This window comes from Ptychodera flava, chromosome 17, assembly GCF_041260155.1.
Source record: "Ptychodera flava strain L36383 chromosome 17, AS_Pfla_20210202, whole genome shotgun sequence".
In the NCBI taxonomy this organism is placed as follows: domain Eukaryota; kingdom Metazoa; phylum Hemichordata; class Enteropneusta; family Ptychoderidae; genus Ptychodera; species Ptychodera flava.
In genome coordinates, this window is record NC_091944.1 from 4,583,425 (window position 1) to 4,602,297 (window position 18,873).

Genomic DNA, 18,873 nt, shown 5'->3' on the forward strand with positions numbered 1-18,873 from the left:
CAAAGGAAAAGCCGACCATTCTTTAAAATGTATTGGTGATGGAGAAGAAGCTTGTTAACTGACTCAGGAAGCTAATCTGGTGTCAATAGATATAGCAGCAACGATCAGCATTCTGCTGAAAGTGAGATGATCAATGTTTTAGCAAAAACGTAATTATATTTCATAGAGGAATTATTAATATTTACCTGATTTTAATACGGACATGAAACAAGCACGTATATACCATCAGTGTTAAAAGACGATTGGAACACAGGAGTTGTAAATTTACATTGAAATCGTCGTAGACTTACCGCGTGACAGATGAACCCTTCGAGTTGATAATCAACGCCCGGCGAGATGACTATGCGTCCGATCGCACAGCTCCCGCTAATATAACGAATGTTTCTATGGCAACGGCAATGCCTTCTCTGATTGGTCACATTGTTTAACTACTTTCTTGATGCTTGTGACATAGGCCTACATAGCCTTTCGCTTTATATAATTGAAAACTAAGGGAAGACTTTTTTCTCACAATGTTTCCATTGATTGGTAAAACTGTTCTGTTTACCTCTACTGTGTTCTATATTGGAGACTGCCTTTCTGCAATAATAAATTGGGTTCTTTATTTTAACGATTTGGAGATACTCTGAAGTCTAGGATAGTCTTCATCGTAAAATGGTCAGTCTAAGGCTTTGACTCGCCTTTGTGCATACCTGTGCATATTTCAAGACCGAAAAACCAATGAACCACTCCCTGTTTCGGATTGCATTTTCCCTGTTTAATTGTTCGACATATCTGGGCATGTGTTAACAGATAAATCGGCGTTCATTTGCACACTAGGTAGAGCAAGTTTCGTGATAACACTGTAGATTAACTTTATGACATTGTTTCCTAGATCGAGATTGCAGTTGTCATTCTGAATACTATGACACGATAGATCATGATTAAAACGTCATACCTGATAACAACTGTTGTCATTTATGTAATGCACTTTCAAATTCATTCCTTTCTGTTCAGTTCAATACAACGCTGGGTTCTTTCAATACTATACTAATACCAGGGAGTGGACACCTCCATTGTGATAGCACAAAATAAATGCGTCGTTGACGATATTGCTTTCAAACCATGCACAAAGATGACATCAGGTATTCAGTAAAAACCTTTTACTTATTTTTTGGTACATTTTGGTCGCCCGTTTAAAACGCTTGCACGACATTTGACGAGATTGCTGCAAAAACGTTCAGATCGCTTCTGGCCATTACAGTAATGAATATCGATACAAACGATTAAAAGTGATGAATTGGAGCGTACGAAACTAAAAAATATCCATACCTCTCTCCGGTATACTTAAAGTGTACTTACAGTGTACCTAACATACATACTGTCATAATGAAGAGTCCTCGGGGAGGTGATTAAAAATTGTTATAACGCAAAGCCACTGTCACATGATCACGGAAGAGAGAATAATGAAACCTAAGGAAAATTGATATGAACTAGAGAAAGCAATGATTACCCTTGCCATCAATCTAAAGTTGTCAGCTATTGCATCTTTAGTTATTTGTGGAAAATTACACAAATAGTAGATGTAAGCCTGTTTCCCATAGCGAGGGGGACAGGGAATAGAAACATAAACTTGTGGAGACAGAGCGAGTTGGAACCAGGGGCAAAGAATGACAGACAAAAATTGACTTTCAGGAACATCGAGAAGTGATGTCAGGTTTTTGCAAAAGAGTGAACGCATCCTCTTTAACACTAACTAACAAACATGTGAATATACAGACAATCTGTTCTCGACTAAATGATTTTAAAGTTAGAGAATTTGTCACAGTCACACTTACTGCATACACAGAGATATTATTAAGAGGTCGTGAAGAGCACGCAACGTAAATCCAGAGTTGTATTTCCGATGTTCTTTGTGACTGCAGAATGCGTCGATACAAATTCATGACTTCCTCAACCGAACAGTGCTCGCTATGAAGTGAACATTGATGACATCATGAAGAAACGACGAACATCCAACAGAAGGACGGCACTGTTATTGTATTGTGAAGGACTCGATATATGTGAGACTCCAAACTATGGGTGAGACCCTGTAACATTATCATTTACCAAGATTTAATAGTTCAAGACATTCCGATTATTTTTGTACGGTTTCCTTTACTGTGAAGGACATCAGTCGGCAATAAACCCAGATGCACCTTTGCACTTTTGCCTTAAGTGGGCGTCAATAGTAATTTGGTATTATTGAAAGAAATGAAACCGACTTTCTTTGCTTTGTACTCCCATTGTTCCTCTTATTTTAGTATTCAATGCAACACCCACGTCATATTCTGGGGGCGACCTTGAATCCTATATCCGGTCTGAAAGACCGAGTTATGATGGAATGATTCCTTGTTATTTTTGTATCCTAGTTATAATAAAATAAACTAGTTGAGTTAAAGGCTACTGGGCAGTCCTATCAATGACCAGGCTCGTTCTCCACAGAAGAAACTAATTGGTTTTCTTAACAATTGAAAACCATTGCCAGGGAAGCGATCAGATTGCAATGTAAATCTGCTGAGATTAGAACGATTTTCACTAATTGTGAGCTTTCCATCCTCTGTGTCTACTTACGCCAAGTCGAGTCGCCACTATAATTTGTTACGATGACCGTCATCACACGTATACTTGCCTATTTCACATAATTGTACGTAGAATATCTAATAACGCTTTATCGGCGTGCAAAAAATAGGTCATTCGGCACAAATGCAAAGCTGGATATCAAAATAAGTGAGCCAACTATGTATAGCCAAGTTTAGATGCAATACGCTAAGAGCTTTGAGTGTTTTCGATGCTCGAAAAACAAATTTGCTGTTGCCAAGACATTGTGAATCATGTGCAATAGATTATTAGCGGTCGATTTTGTTAGGTCAGGTTGAGATTTGTCCATCCCTGTAGCATAACAATCAGTGGCAATTACGGCACTTACGTGCTCAGGAAGTATCGGTGAATTGCATCCGCCTTAGTGATATTCTATAATTCCTAAATTGGTATAACCTTTCAAATCCTATTCGTTAAGTATTAGCTTGTTAAATCCTGCCAGGCGAGGTTCATTGAAATATTCCAGAAGAAACTAGACGTGCACGAAGATTAAAGAATAAAATACGGTTGGCTTTACTTGAAAAATATGTACAACCTAATCAACATATTATATTTTTCTCTGAGAACACACATATACTGATTCAATGTTTGTCATTTGAACTTGAGGATGGTTACTCCTAAATGCAAATGCATCAGTCTTTGCCCGCAAGAGTTTGAGAATCCGTCAGATTTACATAACATATGAAAGTGTCTTCAATTTTCGATTTAGCATAAAAATATGAAAGATACTATCATATACAATGCTATTATAGCTATTATAACATTTCCATATACCTCACTGTCAATAAACTGGTATTTCTTTAAGTTATGCACTGCATACCATCTTGCCTTCAATACTTTCGTTATATGACAAAGGCTGTATTTCCGATAGAGAATTTATCGAATTATGTCCTCGTCAAAATTTTCAATGAAACAGAAACAACGCATAAAAGTTTTAAGCCGAACGTAACAACTCTCCACTCAGAAGATTTCGATATGATAAAATCGTGCTGTTGCTGCATAGAGAACCATTGAAAATTTCGTTGTGTGCGATTTAAAACTTCTCTCTAGAAATAATCGACACACTATAAAGAGTTTCAAGGTCATTTCTTCATGGATAAAAATTAATGAAGTTGTGATTTTCAGCCTGCTTAGCAGTGCTGCGAGATAATCGGAGGGCACGACCACACCTGTTTCTATGAATTTCAATATTGAGTATTCATTCTTTCATCACAGTGGTATTTTGGAGAATCTGGTAAAAAGTCTATAGACTTCTTAAGACATGAAAGGTGGCACATTCATTTGTACGCCTGTCAGAAAAAAAGAAAAGTTTTGCAGTACGCCATTACGAAAAGAAGGCTTTGCTGATCATAAAACCTTGCTGACCCCATCGTACATTTGTCCAAAAGCTGATCGATTCTCACGGAATCGCGAATACAACATCCACTTTATTGAAAGCAAGTAAATTGTATAGATCACTATCTAATCGATATATCTGAGGACTGTCACATTTAATACCATTATTATATTACCAGATGTCGCACGATTATACATTGTGATACGTTTACATGGTTTTAGCCAGAAAGCTGCGTATATTCGGGAATATTTTAGGTATGACTCCCGGCATGAAGATGAATTCAGATCATTTCGACGTGAAAGAAGTAACTTAAAGAACCTTCTGTTGTAGGTTGTTTTCCAGCTGGGTCTGTATTAATTTCATTGAGTGACTGAATTGTATAGACAATCTCATGTGAATACTGCTTCTCTATTCTGAAGGCCGCAAAGAGCTCTCTCATCCGGCTCTCCTTGCTAATTGATTAATACAAAAGCCCAATTTAATCACCCTTTTCAATATCGCCGTGTGGCATACAAAGGTCTTGTTCATTAGCAATCCAGCTGTAGCAGGTGGCAGGATAATGCAGCAATAGTATGCGGAGAGTGTTTCTCGGTGTTGCAGTTTACACTTCTAGACTTGTTGATTACGAATTTACAGCTACAGTTGCTTAATCTACGCGCGTGGCTAAAATATTCTCGATCCATTTGCGGTATGTTTACTGCTTAAAACAGTCTGTATACAATGGTTGCTTTAGTACAGAACGTAGATTTACCACGAAAAAGCTTTTAATGTACAGCGCGTTGAAGCTGGTACATGTTACTGCATAATTACAGCTTTCTGTATTTGTATTCTGATCGAATGCCGGACAAGGCTTACACGTCGCGAGCCTTGTAAACCTTAATAGCTTGCAATTGAAACATCTGAAGCGCAGGGGAGTTGTTTCTGGGGAAAATGATAATTGTGTCGTGTTTCATAAGCGTTACATGAGATCACAGACGGTGGCTTCTAAGTCGGTGTTAATACTTTCGACGGAGTTCTTTTCGAGGAGCTGTTTGCTTGTTGAATACTCGGTTGAAATCATTGTCACTTGTTTTTTTTTGAATTCCTGTGGATAAACAGCTCGTCAAGAAAGTATTTGAAATGTATTGAGTTCCTAAGTGAAACTCCGAGAGGTCAGATTGCCTACGTGCAATAGGTGAAGTGGCTCTTAACATTAAGGCTGCAAATGAGTGCCAGCTCCTATGTTTTGTTCGGTACAGTCGCCTAATGAAACCCAGGAAATGAGCGGGCAAACGCCTGCCAAGCTCTGTACCAAACAATCTTTCCTCACCTGTATTTGCCATTTTTTGTGTTTAAAGAGACGTCATGACTTGACGAACTAGCAAGACTACTTTGCTTCAGAAAATAGTCCTGATGTTTCCCCGTCAAAATCGGTATAAATTGCTCGATCTGAAATTCATGGATATACACCATTAGATAATCAGTCATTCCAATCGGTATTTTCACAGTGAAATGACACTTATAATACATTTCGCATCAATAAATATTATTATGTCATGCTTCCAGCGACAGATGAGTGACTATTTGGAAGTTGATAAGTTACAGTGGAGGAAAATAATTTACGAACCTTGGAATTTATAAGCTTGAATAGACTAAAGCCCATACTTGCCCTTGGTACGACCAGAGATGAAAAGTTGTGGGAACATTCAATATTACTTGTGAGATATTGTTCGACCCAAGAGTTCGTGAAAGACTGTCATCGTTTGTGAACAAGTAATATTAAGAATCCCCTAGTCACATTCAAATTTCGCTTAAGCGCAGTCCCTTGTTTATCAGGGACTCTCAATTGCTTTCAGATTGTTTTTGTTTGCTTTTCAAAATTTGTCAGCAGTTTATACTTCTTATCTCCAAATGCATCAATTTATCGTGTTTCGGGGGGTCAGATTTTCGCACTTCGAAACGTTCGTTCAGGAAAGGGTAGTTTAAACTTGTACATGCGTTGCTGTGTCAGTTTCAATAATAATGTAATAAGCTTTGGGACGGTCCACCGATTTCTCCCTTGTAGACACGTATTGGTCCAACACAAGACTGCTGCAGTAAAGTAAGTAAGTATTTATTTGCATTCCAAGGCCATCAGTAATGTTCTTGAAACACCCTTTTGTTAGCACGGATTGATTTCATTCGCAGTCGCAAACATACCAGTGATCTAATCATGTTCATTTTAACATAACACCGATAGACCGTCTGTAGTCAAACTTCTTCACTGGAAACGCTTGACGGTAGTTGATTTGAATAGCTATTTGCTAGGGTTTTCTCTCAGTGTACTGCAGCTTGACAAATCACAGGTGTTTTTGTTCAGGAATAAAACTCTTGGGCCATTGTGTAAATGTTGGTAATACGGAAACAAATTATTGAATAGTTCCCTATATTTGAAGTTTATAATGGTCGCTATTCCTGTGCTAACTCTATGGGCAAAAGCATAATATTTGGTTACCACAAAATATGTCGGCCAAAACTTTAGTTATTCCATGAGCTTCAAAATGAATCCCAATATCTGTACTGGGAACAATTCTACCTTATAAGTTAATGCCAAGCATAATAAATATACTATGATCTCTAGCTTTAAAGTTTAGTACAACAAGTCTATAGCGGCCGAGGAATGGAGTGTGGCGTTTTGAATGACGTCATGCGCACTGAGAGGCGCCACGTTGGCAGGGAAACAATGATCTCTTGCTTACACTTTCTACAATTCATCAAAACTCATAGCTGATATTGTCTGTTTTTTGCGCAACAGGGTTCCCAATCATCACACAGAAACTTTAAATGAACAATTTCATGCTTGAACTTCACCGATCACATATCATATGTTACCAACTACAAGCAGTTCACAGAGTAATTTCCGCAAGACGCGTACAAATGTTGATTTTAACAAGCACTGTATGTTCGATTAAAAGGCATAATGCCTTTTCACTGGTTATTTTTATCTAAAAGGATTGATCGTCTTTGAAGGGTGTCGTTGCAAGCTTAACGTATAAATGAAATCGTTCGAGCTTACTCAACGCCTTTAATTCACCTTTGAATAGCGAACATGCGTTGTACGTATCGCACATTGTTTCAACAGCCACGCAGCATTAAAAGCGAGGAAAGTGTGATTCGCAGTTTTAAGCTTAGAGACAAATATTTAGTATCTTCACGTGATTGGAAACATAACAGATCAGTATGGCTTTTTACATAGCCGTAGAAGAAAAGATGGTGATAATGCGAAAATGGAGCTCAGTGCATAGTTCTATAAAAATAGTTTACTTAAAGCTATATAGCCTTGTGATTGGCTGACTCACTGACTACCTACATACCTACCAATCCATCCACCCACCCACCCACCCACCCACCCACCCATCTACCTATCTATCTATCTATCTATCTATCTATCTATCTATCTATCTATCTATCTATCTATCTATCTATCTATCTATCTATCTATCTATCTATGTATCTATCTATCTATCTATCTATCTATCTATCTATCTATCTATCTATCTATCTATCTATCTATCTATCTATCTATCTATCTATCTATCTATCTATCTATCTATCTATCTATCCATCCATTTATGGATAACAATCAAACACGGGATATGGTTACATAAGGTATGTTAACATCTTTTTTGCGACACAGAACTTAACCGCTGCAGTCCAAACGTAAGAAATAAAAGTAATACGTACGAGCGGGCTTTCTCCAATCCTAAATTTGACATTTATTGCTCGATATGATTCAAATACAAATTACATTTTACCTTTCTACATTTTCACCACTACTTAAACATTTTGCAATTCACAGAATATATATTATTTGTGACAAACAAAACGAACGTTGAACAATACTAATCAGCAAACTACGTTTTAAACATCTTTCAGAGAAATGTACGCATTAGATAGGCTAAGCGTTGCTTTTAAGGTGATTGATAGTACAAAGTCTTTTAACCTAATTTCTGAAGTACGACATTTAATCTTTTAATATCGGGTTCTTCGAATCGGATTATTTTTGTACTGATCGGTGCAAAGGATGGCTGTAGAACTTTAGCTTGGGTCACTGTACTTTTCTGTTTCAATCTGAATATCCCCAGTCCTGTTCACATGACGTCATTTCCAAGTTAAGGAGGATACTTTGGAGTCGGCCGTTACCCCGTAGGAAGCAACAGAAGTATGGAAATTAACAAGTAAGGGAAAAGTACACATAGAGCATACTTTCCCACGCGTTTCACGCTTTGTCGACAGTGCGATCTCAAGAAGAAACATTATGTGCAAGAACTAACCAATTGTTGTTGTAATTTGACAAACCCTATTGATTGCATGAATAATGCGAAGGCGATACTATGATTACATTATTTACGACGCGGTTTGGTCATACGATGGTAATCATCCGCGACATGCAACTCATATGCCAGAACATCGTATCTAGTGTTTTATATACACACTTCCAAAGGACCCCAGAACATCGTATCTAGTGTTTATATACACACTTCCAAAGGACCCCAGAACATCGTATCTAGTGTTTATATACACACTTCCAAAGGACCCCAGAACATCGTATCTAGTGTTTATATACACACTTCCAAAGGACCCCAGAACATCGTATCTAGTGTTTATATACACACTTCCAAAGGACCCCAGAACATCGTATCTAGTGTTTTATATACACACTTCCAAAGGACCCCAGAACATCGTATCTAGTGTTTATATACACACTTCCAAAGGACCCAGAACATCGTATCTAGTGTTTATATACACACTTCCAAAGGACCCCAGAACATCGTATCTAGTGTTTTATATACACACTTCCAAAGGACCCCAGAACATCGTATCTAGTGTTTATATATACACTTCCAAAGGACCCCAGAACATCGTATCTAGTGTTTTATATACACACTTCCCAGGCCCGCAAAAACCGCTACTATTATGCTGCCCAAATATGACACACATGGGCACGTGATTATGAACTATCCTTGAAACAGGACTGCTATCCATAATGAAATGTGGCAAAATGCTCCCCGGCGACAGACATACAGACTCCCAAAATCTTGTCATTTGTCGCTGCTCTAGAAATTGTGTTTACCTATTCAGAAAAATATGCAGAAAATGGACGCGACTCAAAGAGAAAAATTTTGAAATTCAAACGTCTATAAGTTTTTGCTGATAAACTATATTATCACTGGTTTTTGACAAAATAGGTTTCCTTTTGTTAGTTATGACTGATAATTGGTCATTTATTTTAACTTTACAGTAACATATTACCTCATCTCAAGCTGTTGTGTAGCTCTGTACAAATAAAATTCTTCTGCTTGACTGCGTACAATACGTGTCTCAGTACATGTAACCTACTTGTTACGTTGATGGTAATGAGGTTCAAACTACGACATCAGATTTGAGATGTAGTTATGTGAACGTGAACGTGTCGTCATCGTTTTACAGCGCTACGACCTCTATCTAGAATAATTACACTGATTGAAAATCGAAACTGCAAAGCACGGCAAAGTCTGGTTCATCACGGTCCAAAAACATCTTTTTATGTTCTGATAATCGAATTCTTTGGAACTGAAGTTGATATTGGCTGACTGTTGATTATCATGAGTAAGTTCTTCAAGTGAATTAAATTGGTTCGCTGTTACACTAGAAAAGCACAAATTTCTACCTAAATCATCTATTTTTGTAGTGTTTTGCTTAAACGGCAGGGCCAATCTTATTAGAATGATTGAAAATCGAAACTGCAAACGATAGCGATATCGGAATCTTGATTTAATTTTACTATCCTTTTGGCAAAATCAACTTAAATGATCCTCAAAAATCCTCGAAAACGTGCCCCCTTTAGATGGCGAAGCTTTAGGCATCAAATGCATTCTTCTAATCTACACACAGTTTTGTTTCAAAAATAAGTGTACTTAAACGGTCATGTTAACCCATTTCACTGGCTAGCGGAAACAAAAGTACAACCGCCTCCGCTTCTTATCCGTTTAAACTCGTCGCTGACAGAAACCCATCTGAAATCTTAACGAGGTGATAAACGTACACGCTTACGTTCGGCTTGAAGGTAGAGCCTTAAGTGGTCAAATTGAAGCGCTAAGACTCCAACCATAACATCCATCGATAAGACGCTGCTTCGGAATAGGATACCACCTACATGTACATATATAAAAACACTTGAGTATGCCTACATTGTACGATATCTGAAAGTCTTGTCATTGTAGCCGGTGCCTTTGGAAATCGCAAAATGCATATTTTCAAAGAGAAATCACCAAGCTTTGAAGACCTTTCACAAGCGGCATCATATGTGCGATATTTCTTCCTATTAACCTTACCCTGTCCTGTGACGTCACTGAAAAGCTTATGGGAACTACTGTTGATATTAAGCCTTTGTTATGCACTGAATCATATGTAATGCTTCAAAGTCGACGAAAAACGGTGTTATCACAGTAATTCAGAGTTTTCTAGCCATTAGGTTAGTCTTCGGTGCAATCTGAACTCTGCATTCTCATTTCTGAAACCGTGAAGTACATACTGGATATGGTAATCCTAAATGTCAAACCAGGATACTTGCTAGGTATCATGTGGCATTTTGTATTTGGTTCGCCTCTTACAGATACATTAAAAACTCACTTTTTATGAAAATGTAAAAGTTCGCTGTTTTTACGTGATTCTGCCAATGTTCATAGCTCCTTTCCGAAAGGTTGTACGGTATATAAACATGACCGAAATGCTTTATTATCTGCATTTGTAAAGGATGATTGCTTGGAATGCACAGAAAAGCAAAAGATAAGTCAACGTTCTTTGTTGTCGTGTTTCAATAGTTATGAAATGACGAGCGAGTGTGAAAAATGATTACACGGTCTCCCACGTTTAGAGATCATTTAAACGGAGAATACATTGCCAATAATTTGAAAATTTTTAATTGCTGAGGCAAGTGGAGTTCATTTAGTGTCTTAGAATTGTTTTGATATGTGAGGATACAAGTACGGCTTGTAATCAACTTTTGCCAAATTGACCATTTTCCCTGAAGCACAAGTTTTCACAAGATCTCGCATGACGATGATGCAAGCTGATTCTGTGTTATGAAATACTATCCTATATTCCTCATGCTGATAAGCTTCTCTTCACATATTGATAAGGGGCAAAAATTACCAAAGTATTCAATATATTGAATTAATCGCAATTAACAGTAACCAAAGTCATTTTACAGTTATTTACGTAGTTACCTGTAAGGCTGTCTCATGTCGGTTATGTAAGATGTTAGGCGCCACTGCAACAGTTCAATGTAGGATAAAAAACTTAATTCCCTTAGTTTCCCCCCAACCCCCCCCCCCTAGAAACTTAATTGACTTATATTGAACCTGTTGCCGGGCTCTTTCTATGTAAAGCGAAGCTAAGGATCAGTCAATTTAGGGGTGAAATAAAGTAATGCATCGTTAAGGCCCCACTAGCTGTAACTTTTGAAATTTGTTGACCTCAAATTATCTACCTATTCTCTCCTTTCTGAAATCTACCCTCTGAAGAGATATGAACTTTTACTGCATTGGGAAACCATTCCTTTCAGAAACATTTGACATGTGAGTTAAAATTTTAACGGTCATTTTGATTTCCTGGCATTTTCAAAAATTGGTAATATTAAAAAGGAATCAGAACATACAATGTCATAATTGAAACAATTCACCCCTATGCATTACAATTTGGACTACTCTGTGCAGTTTATATGAAGATTTCAGTGCACATATGCATAGTATAAAGGGTTTTAGCTTTTCTGCATGGGGCTGTGATTTAATGTTTGGGCAAACATTTAATCGCAGTGTAATCTTTATCTTGTTCAAAATTGCATATATAGCCCCGGCAGGTAGTTAATAATAAGTGTGTACACAGTACCTAAATGACTACATTGTCACCAACTTATTTTAGTTTGAAAGTAAAATCATAAAAATAATGCTAAAAGATACAGCTAGTGGGGCTTAAGATTGGGAACACACTTTAACTTTGTGTTTCATCCAATGTAAATACAACATACTAACAACAAACTTGAAGTTTATCAGTGAATGAACAAGAACAACAACAACAATAAAGTTCAGGTTTCTCCTTCCGGAGGTATAAAATCTATCTCAACTGTCCTGGTGGTTGTAACAACTCAGTTCACACTGCTCCATTCAGGCGGACTACACATGCACCAGAAATGTGGCAAAATACAATTATAAATTCTGAGTGCAACCATAGACTGTAGAGAAACTACCGTTTATGGTGCAGCAGAAGCCAACAGCCTGCATTGTTGTCACTAACTAGGCCAGGTGCAGCTATACACGTGTTAAAACAACTCCCTCCGCTGGCTTCAACACGAAAGTGTGCATTTCTGCTCTATTTTTCAAAATATTCATTCCCCTGGCAATTTTTACCTTAAATCGATTTGTAGGATAGAAACTTTTTTAGGTCAAAACCCCCCACCCCCAAACTAAAAGAATTAAGTTTTTTATCCTTCATTGAACTTTTGACGTTGCCCCTTACACACTGCAACAATTCAAAGTTTATAAAATAGAAATCGGCCATGACTTCTGTCATTATTCGTACAATTCCTTTGTGGGGGCTTATTACAATACTCTTGGAGTAAGATAACTCAATTTTTCCAAAATCAGAAATGCCATTTTCCCCTGGAGATGGCAGCCATTTTGAATTTCAGGTATCGATAAAGGTAAGTAGTTTGTTTATCTTGTACTTCGGATTTTTATTCTTGATTTGATATGAGAAGGGTTGAAAGTTTCATTTAGGAAAGTTTAGCAAAAGTTTAAGTCTCTCCCTTTTGAGGCACATACAACCTTAACTAAGCGTTACTAGGCGTTCGTTTGTTGGTGAATTGTTGATGGTCAAATATTTGCTTTGAAGTGTTTTGACTTGATGACAATTAAGATGTCGGAGCACGTTTCCGTATGTGGCATCTCATTGAATTTACCACATGAACAAGTCAGTTATGCGATCGGGGATAAGTTATCAAGAAATACTATACGTGACATATAGATTGACAAAACCCTAAAAAGTTCAAGGGACTACAGATAACAAATGATGATAAATCAGTTACTTTTGTTCGATAAATCAAACACATTTTCGTAACCGGGAGTACATTGAAATACAAACTATTAAACTTACAAATACAATACAATGGTCGCAATAGGCAAACACTGACATTATAAATAGTTCCTTTTCCAGTTATCTATGTTGCTATGTTATCATTCATAAATAGATTCTAAGCGGACTATAATTCACTGTCAACAATAACACTGGAGACGAGACATATGCAGCCTGTAATAACATGATTAATCTTCATTTTCCATGATTTTGCGAGTATAACGATAGAGTGCATATAACAGACAACAGTGAAATAACGAAAATATGTCAAATAGTACAGTTAATTGAACTTTAAAATATCAAGTACCCGTAAGATCAATTAAATTCCTAACATACTGAACATTCATCAGAGAGTTTTTCAACAGGGTAAACATTCCTATTAAGAGCTATAAAAACACGATCCGTGGTATTTGATCGGATGGTTTTCTTAGAGTAAAACAAGAGCGGAAATCAAGCACATTTGCTTTGTAACCAACGCGCTGTCATATCAACTTAAAATGATTTTTGGCCTCTAGTGTTCAGGTTTCTGTACGCTCGCAAACGCTGTAGCACATAGATAACTTGCAATGTACAGAGCAGATATTGTAACACAGCCCTCTCCCTTACACAGAAACGTTTAAATGGTTATGGATCTGCAATTATATTACCATGCCCTGTCCATTGCGTTTTAATTGGTCGAGCTTAACCACGTGACTGCCTACAAATACACAGTAATGGTTTGTTTTTATGCCCGTGAATATGAATAATATCGTAAACAAAGTAACTTTACGGCTAAAACGAAAATTGTGATTTGTACAAAGATCATAATCAACCACAAAATAAAATGGAGCATTTGTGGGCCAAGTTTAGACCTTTTTTCGAAAAAATCTCCGGACTTGCAAAATTTTTGCAGCGCGCACTACTCACTGACAGGCTCTGGGGCGTCGTTGTCGTTCGTACGGGAAATTTTTGTAAATGTTGACGGTTTTTCGGGGTTTGTTGATAATATAATTGAAATAACAGACTCCGCGCTGACCGTTAACGTTTATTTATGGGCGCTGGCGAGAGGAAAGCCAAATTAACGGGCTCGGCAAGCCTAGCTCGCCCGTTAATTTTTGGCTTTTCTCTCGCCCTTGCCCATAAATAAACGTTAATGGTCAGCGCGTCGTCCGTTATTTCTATAATACCCTTTCAACCTAACTCTTCTATGAAGACCACGCACTGAAAGCTTTTCAAGTTCAACGATTACAATATTAATAGGAAGAGCTTAGGTCATCAGTTTGACTTCAAACTTTGTCAGCTAGATTATTAAAAATGAACGGTTGCTGCATCCGCATACAGACGACAACAATGGCAATGCGTGTACAGTGACTGAATCATAATGTATCACTCTCATAACGTGTGCATGTAAATTGTAACAAATATGGATAACGCAATCGTATCTGGGTCAACTTAACACTGTACGGCTTCAGAAAGCGGCATGGCTCACAGAGAATGCGATGCCTTTAGTCATCTATTCAATCAGGTAATTGCGCGATGAGCGATAAACTAGACTTCATACATAACATGACTTTTCTCATGACTGTATAACATGTTGTATTCAAAGAAAGCTCTCCTTAGTCGAAGATAAGCGATTCGTTTTTGTAACAGCAGTTCATAGCATGTGCTGTTCAACTCGGAGAGATATTGGAAGTCAAAAGGTCGGTCTCCAAATGGCGCTATTATCTTTTGCTAAATAGTATAAAGCGAAATCAAATGGGACAGCTTTAGAGATGTATCAGTTGATCTAAAACAGTTTAAAAGTCTATTTCTTGAGACATTACTCACCAGTTGTGTTTAAACGTTATGTAAGGTTTTGTTAATTGATTTGATGTCAGCCTGTATTTACATCCAGACTAATGCTCATTATAAATGTACATCTGGTTCACAAAATGCATGCTAGACAGTGTAACAGACGTCATGTACTTTAAAAGACATAGACGTTGGCAATGGAACTGAGCTAGATTCGACCTAGGACAGATTTGAAACCCTCAGACCGTTTCAATAATTTAAACAATAACGTCAGAGTAGCTGGCCGTTACATCAAAATTTCGTAGTATACATTCAGATGACTTTATCTCGAAGACAACAAATAGCAGCTATTCGGCGTGATAAGGGGTGGACCATTTGATATCCTGGGGGGGGGGGCTTGGAAGATTGGTGGAGAGCCATTATTTTTTTTCCCACGTGCTTCACCATGAATTATTTTTTTTCTACAGGGCATATGCTGGCAACTTTTTTTTTCACTTTCCTTCTTCGAGATATATTTTTTTTTTACCAAATTTCGGTGCAATGTTTGTTTGCTTGGTTTTTCACACCCAGTAACAAGATGCTGTTCTATCGCACACAGACTATATTCAAGAAACTAAATGAAGTTATGTAAATACATGTACATTTTTGATTCACTTTACAAAAACATATTTGTAAAATCATGTACATTTATGGCATTTACTTGTCAGTGTTGTCCTTACATTGAAAGTAGCCGGGTAATTTAAGAAAGTAGACGGGTGGACTGCGAGGGAGCGAAGCGACTGAGTGGCGAGTGAGCGTAGCGAACGAGGGGGGGGGGAGAGCGCGAGAGGGGGTGTCCCCCCTCTCGCAAGGCGAAAAATGAAATTTTGGAGTGGAAATGGTTTTCTCTGGTGGCATCTGAGGTGACATTTACTGACTGAAACAGTACTTTTGTTGTGTGTCTTAGACGTGGCTCACATACAACAAAACAAACAAACATGATTTTGTTTTGTTTGTATTATTTATGACACACTTATGGTTTTATTTGCAGTGAAGATGTAACATTTAATCTTAAATCACCTGCTGTCTGCTCATTTCATTGCTCATTTCCCATTCTTCATTACCACATAGTAGTTTCCCCAAAACCATCAAACTCATTCAATTCTAATCAAAACACATTCGCTTTTGTTAAGAAAAACATTGGTAAGATAATTCACTATAACAGTGTTCGCATTTACGAATAAAACAAGCGTATATAAGAAAACTCATAACAATGAAAAATGTGTAATAATGTTGTTTAACTTTTTACAGGATTGTACCATACATGTATCTATCACTGTGACAACTATTGTATTTTATTTTCTTCGATGAGCTCCAACCTTTTGGAACACCAGAAGACTATTGCGCCAAGCATTTATGAAATTGCCTTCATAAATTACAACGGACATATGTTTAGAGGAAAATCACTTGCAGATTGCCAGATTGTATTTTTATTAGACCGACTTCGTAATTTATTGAGGTCATAAACATGTATATTGGTTTACCTAGAAAATTAATAAAATGAGCGCTGTCGTCTTACGACCGGGTGTATTTTCATTTAAAGGTTGCTATTTGCATATGTACAGCAGCAAGGGTGCAGGGCTACAATATCCTGCCCATGCCGACACCATATTACATCACCAAATTACGCTGTACGCCACTGTTTTCTCTTCATGTTCATTGAAAGGGGCACTTTCTGCATAAATTTATCAAAATTAGGGGGCAGACTTGAAATTTTAGGGGGCAGTCACTTTTGATGTGAATTTTGCCTTCCTATGAAGCGCTTCCTCGATGTCATTACGATCGTCATCAAGTTCAGTTGTGTCGTCTTTGTCGTCTGCAGCACATATGCTTAAATATCGAAATGATGACGTTTGTCACCTTTTGATGTGCTCGGCTGCTGTCTATCTTCTGTCTAATTGTCACCTACAAGTTTCCCCGACTCAGGATTTGACATATATGTTCCCTCGGATACGATTCGGTCCGAATTTGGGGGCTTAAATCCATGAAAGTATGCACCGATCCCCCATGCGCTGATCAAACGATGGTATTGCATTGCTATACACGTGCCTACACAATGCTAAAACTCGAATTTTCCCAACTTTCATCATTGATACACACAGTTCGCTGTACTATGCGCTTTGGTCACCCTCATATGTCAGTATATGTGGACACTTTGCTTGTTGTGTTCTGTGCGCGATTTTCGCTCAGTCAGTGACTTTTTCAAGGCAGAAAATGACTCGAAATGCGCAATTTGCGCAATCGCGCAGTCGAGAGAAAACCCTGCTGTGTACGCATGTACAGGTTCCGGCAAAAAACTGCAAGAACCAGTGACAACCAAAAATACTCACTAATGTAATTTGTCAAAAGGCTTGGGTGTACGTGTATAAGAAAACATGTTTTTACAGACGAGTGCGATTTTATTAGCATAACCTTGAACCTTTACATGGCGTTTTACCGATACAACGTCGTTTTGTGCTCTGAAAACGCTAACTCGCCTGTCTTTGCTTCGCAAATTGCTTTAGTTATCTTCTTAACATAACATATCAAAACTCTTTGCTCATATTCGAGCTTGTAATTGTATACTTGTTTATAAAACGACACTCACTCAAATACAAAATGCCAGGTTAAAGAACATTGAGAAAACAAAGCAAAGCGTCAATACCCTTTAGGTAAAATATACATGTAGGTCCACAAAACATGAAACCATAAAGCCGTCAAATATCAGTATTGCTTTTTTGCGAATATGTAAAACTGTTCGCTCACAGATAGAGTTTGCAGTCAGTGATTGCTGCCTAGATATGGATAATTTTTCGTGTGCATGAACCAAATTGAACTTCTCAGTCGATCGCAGATCCCATGCTGTAACAAATTACTGAATCAATTTCCGCGAAAATAAGTGCTACCATCAATGATTAAAAATAGCGTTCAGTAGATCAATCGCAGCGGGTGATAAAACGCGCCAAACACTTCATAATAAACAATAAATGATAAAGCTGGACATTTGGCCTTCTTACGATATAGATATTAATCAAAGCTGTAATGTTCCCAATTCATAGATTAGTTTTTTGGTTGCGATTTCATCAATTATTTTGTACTTACCAGAAAGCAAGATGGGCGTCCCTGTCACGGAGTGTTTCTCAGGCAATTTACTCTCTCAATCGGTATGTTAACACATTGTATTCAGCGAATTTAAATAACACACGTCACCATCTACCTAATCACTATAACGATAACATAGCAACCCACAACGGCAACATTCTTTGTCCGCGACCAAGGCGTTTTAGAGGCTAACAAATGCGCACATTTTATTCACTGTGTGTGTAATTGAATCAGTTAGGAATTTATTGAGATGTGGCATTGAAAAACATTTCTGTTTGCGGAAGTCCTTTGCAATTTTTCTTTTCTAGATTAATTATTCTCCGAAATCAACTTTCGCACAGTTACTAATGCGTCATGTCTGTGCTATTGAAATGATTCTTTTCATTCAACCTTTCTCATGAAATAAAAGTTGTAACAGAGTAAGCGAGCAGCAGTATCGTAACTCACTGTACTGTGGTACTTAAAAAGATAATGTTTTAAAATTTCTATATAAAATGATTCTGTGTTCAAAATTACCGAGCTTTCCTGAATAATTTCGTCTATATCGTCATATTAGTTTTCTATCTGTGGTTATTTTCTAAGTGCATGCCTCTCACACGAGCAGGATCTTACGAAATTCGTTTTCAAATTTGTCCGCTCCACACTCAATTTCTGTTGTCTCCTACATGTACATGTCACATGCGTAGGAAAGGTTGATTTTTATTATTCGATAGACATTTCAGCCGTAGACACGGAATACTGTAGAATTAGAATACGATCAACTTGCGTCACGCGGTCTTCAATTGCCACATGCAAAATATACGTGCAAAGAACCTGTCCACATTTTGTCAGTCAGAGAGTTTGAATATTTTCCCAGCAGGTTTTCACAGTGCTTGGTCATAGTAACAATTATAGCAAGT

The 18,873-nt window shown here is 37.6% G+C and overlaps 1 protein-coding gene across 1 annotated transcript in view; it reads right to left on the minus strand.

Annotated features, from left to right (window-relative positions):
• The window catches only part of LOC139115207 (G-protein coupled receptor 83-like), a 49,367-nt gene extending 49,023 nt beyond the window's left edge, over positions 1-344 (minus strand). Inside the window, exon 1 of the mRNA XM_070677158.1 lies at positions 291-344. The gene's annotated coding sequence lies outside the window, so the exon portion shown is untranslated. The remainder of the gene's footprint in view (positions 1-290) is intronic.
• Between the last annotated feature and the right edge of the window lie 18,529 nt (positions 345-18,873).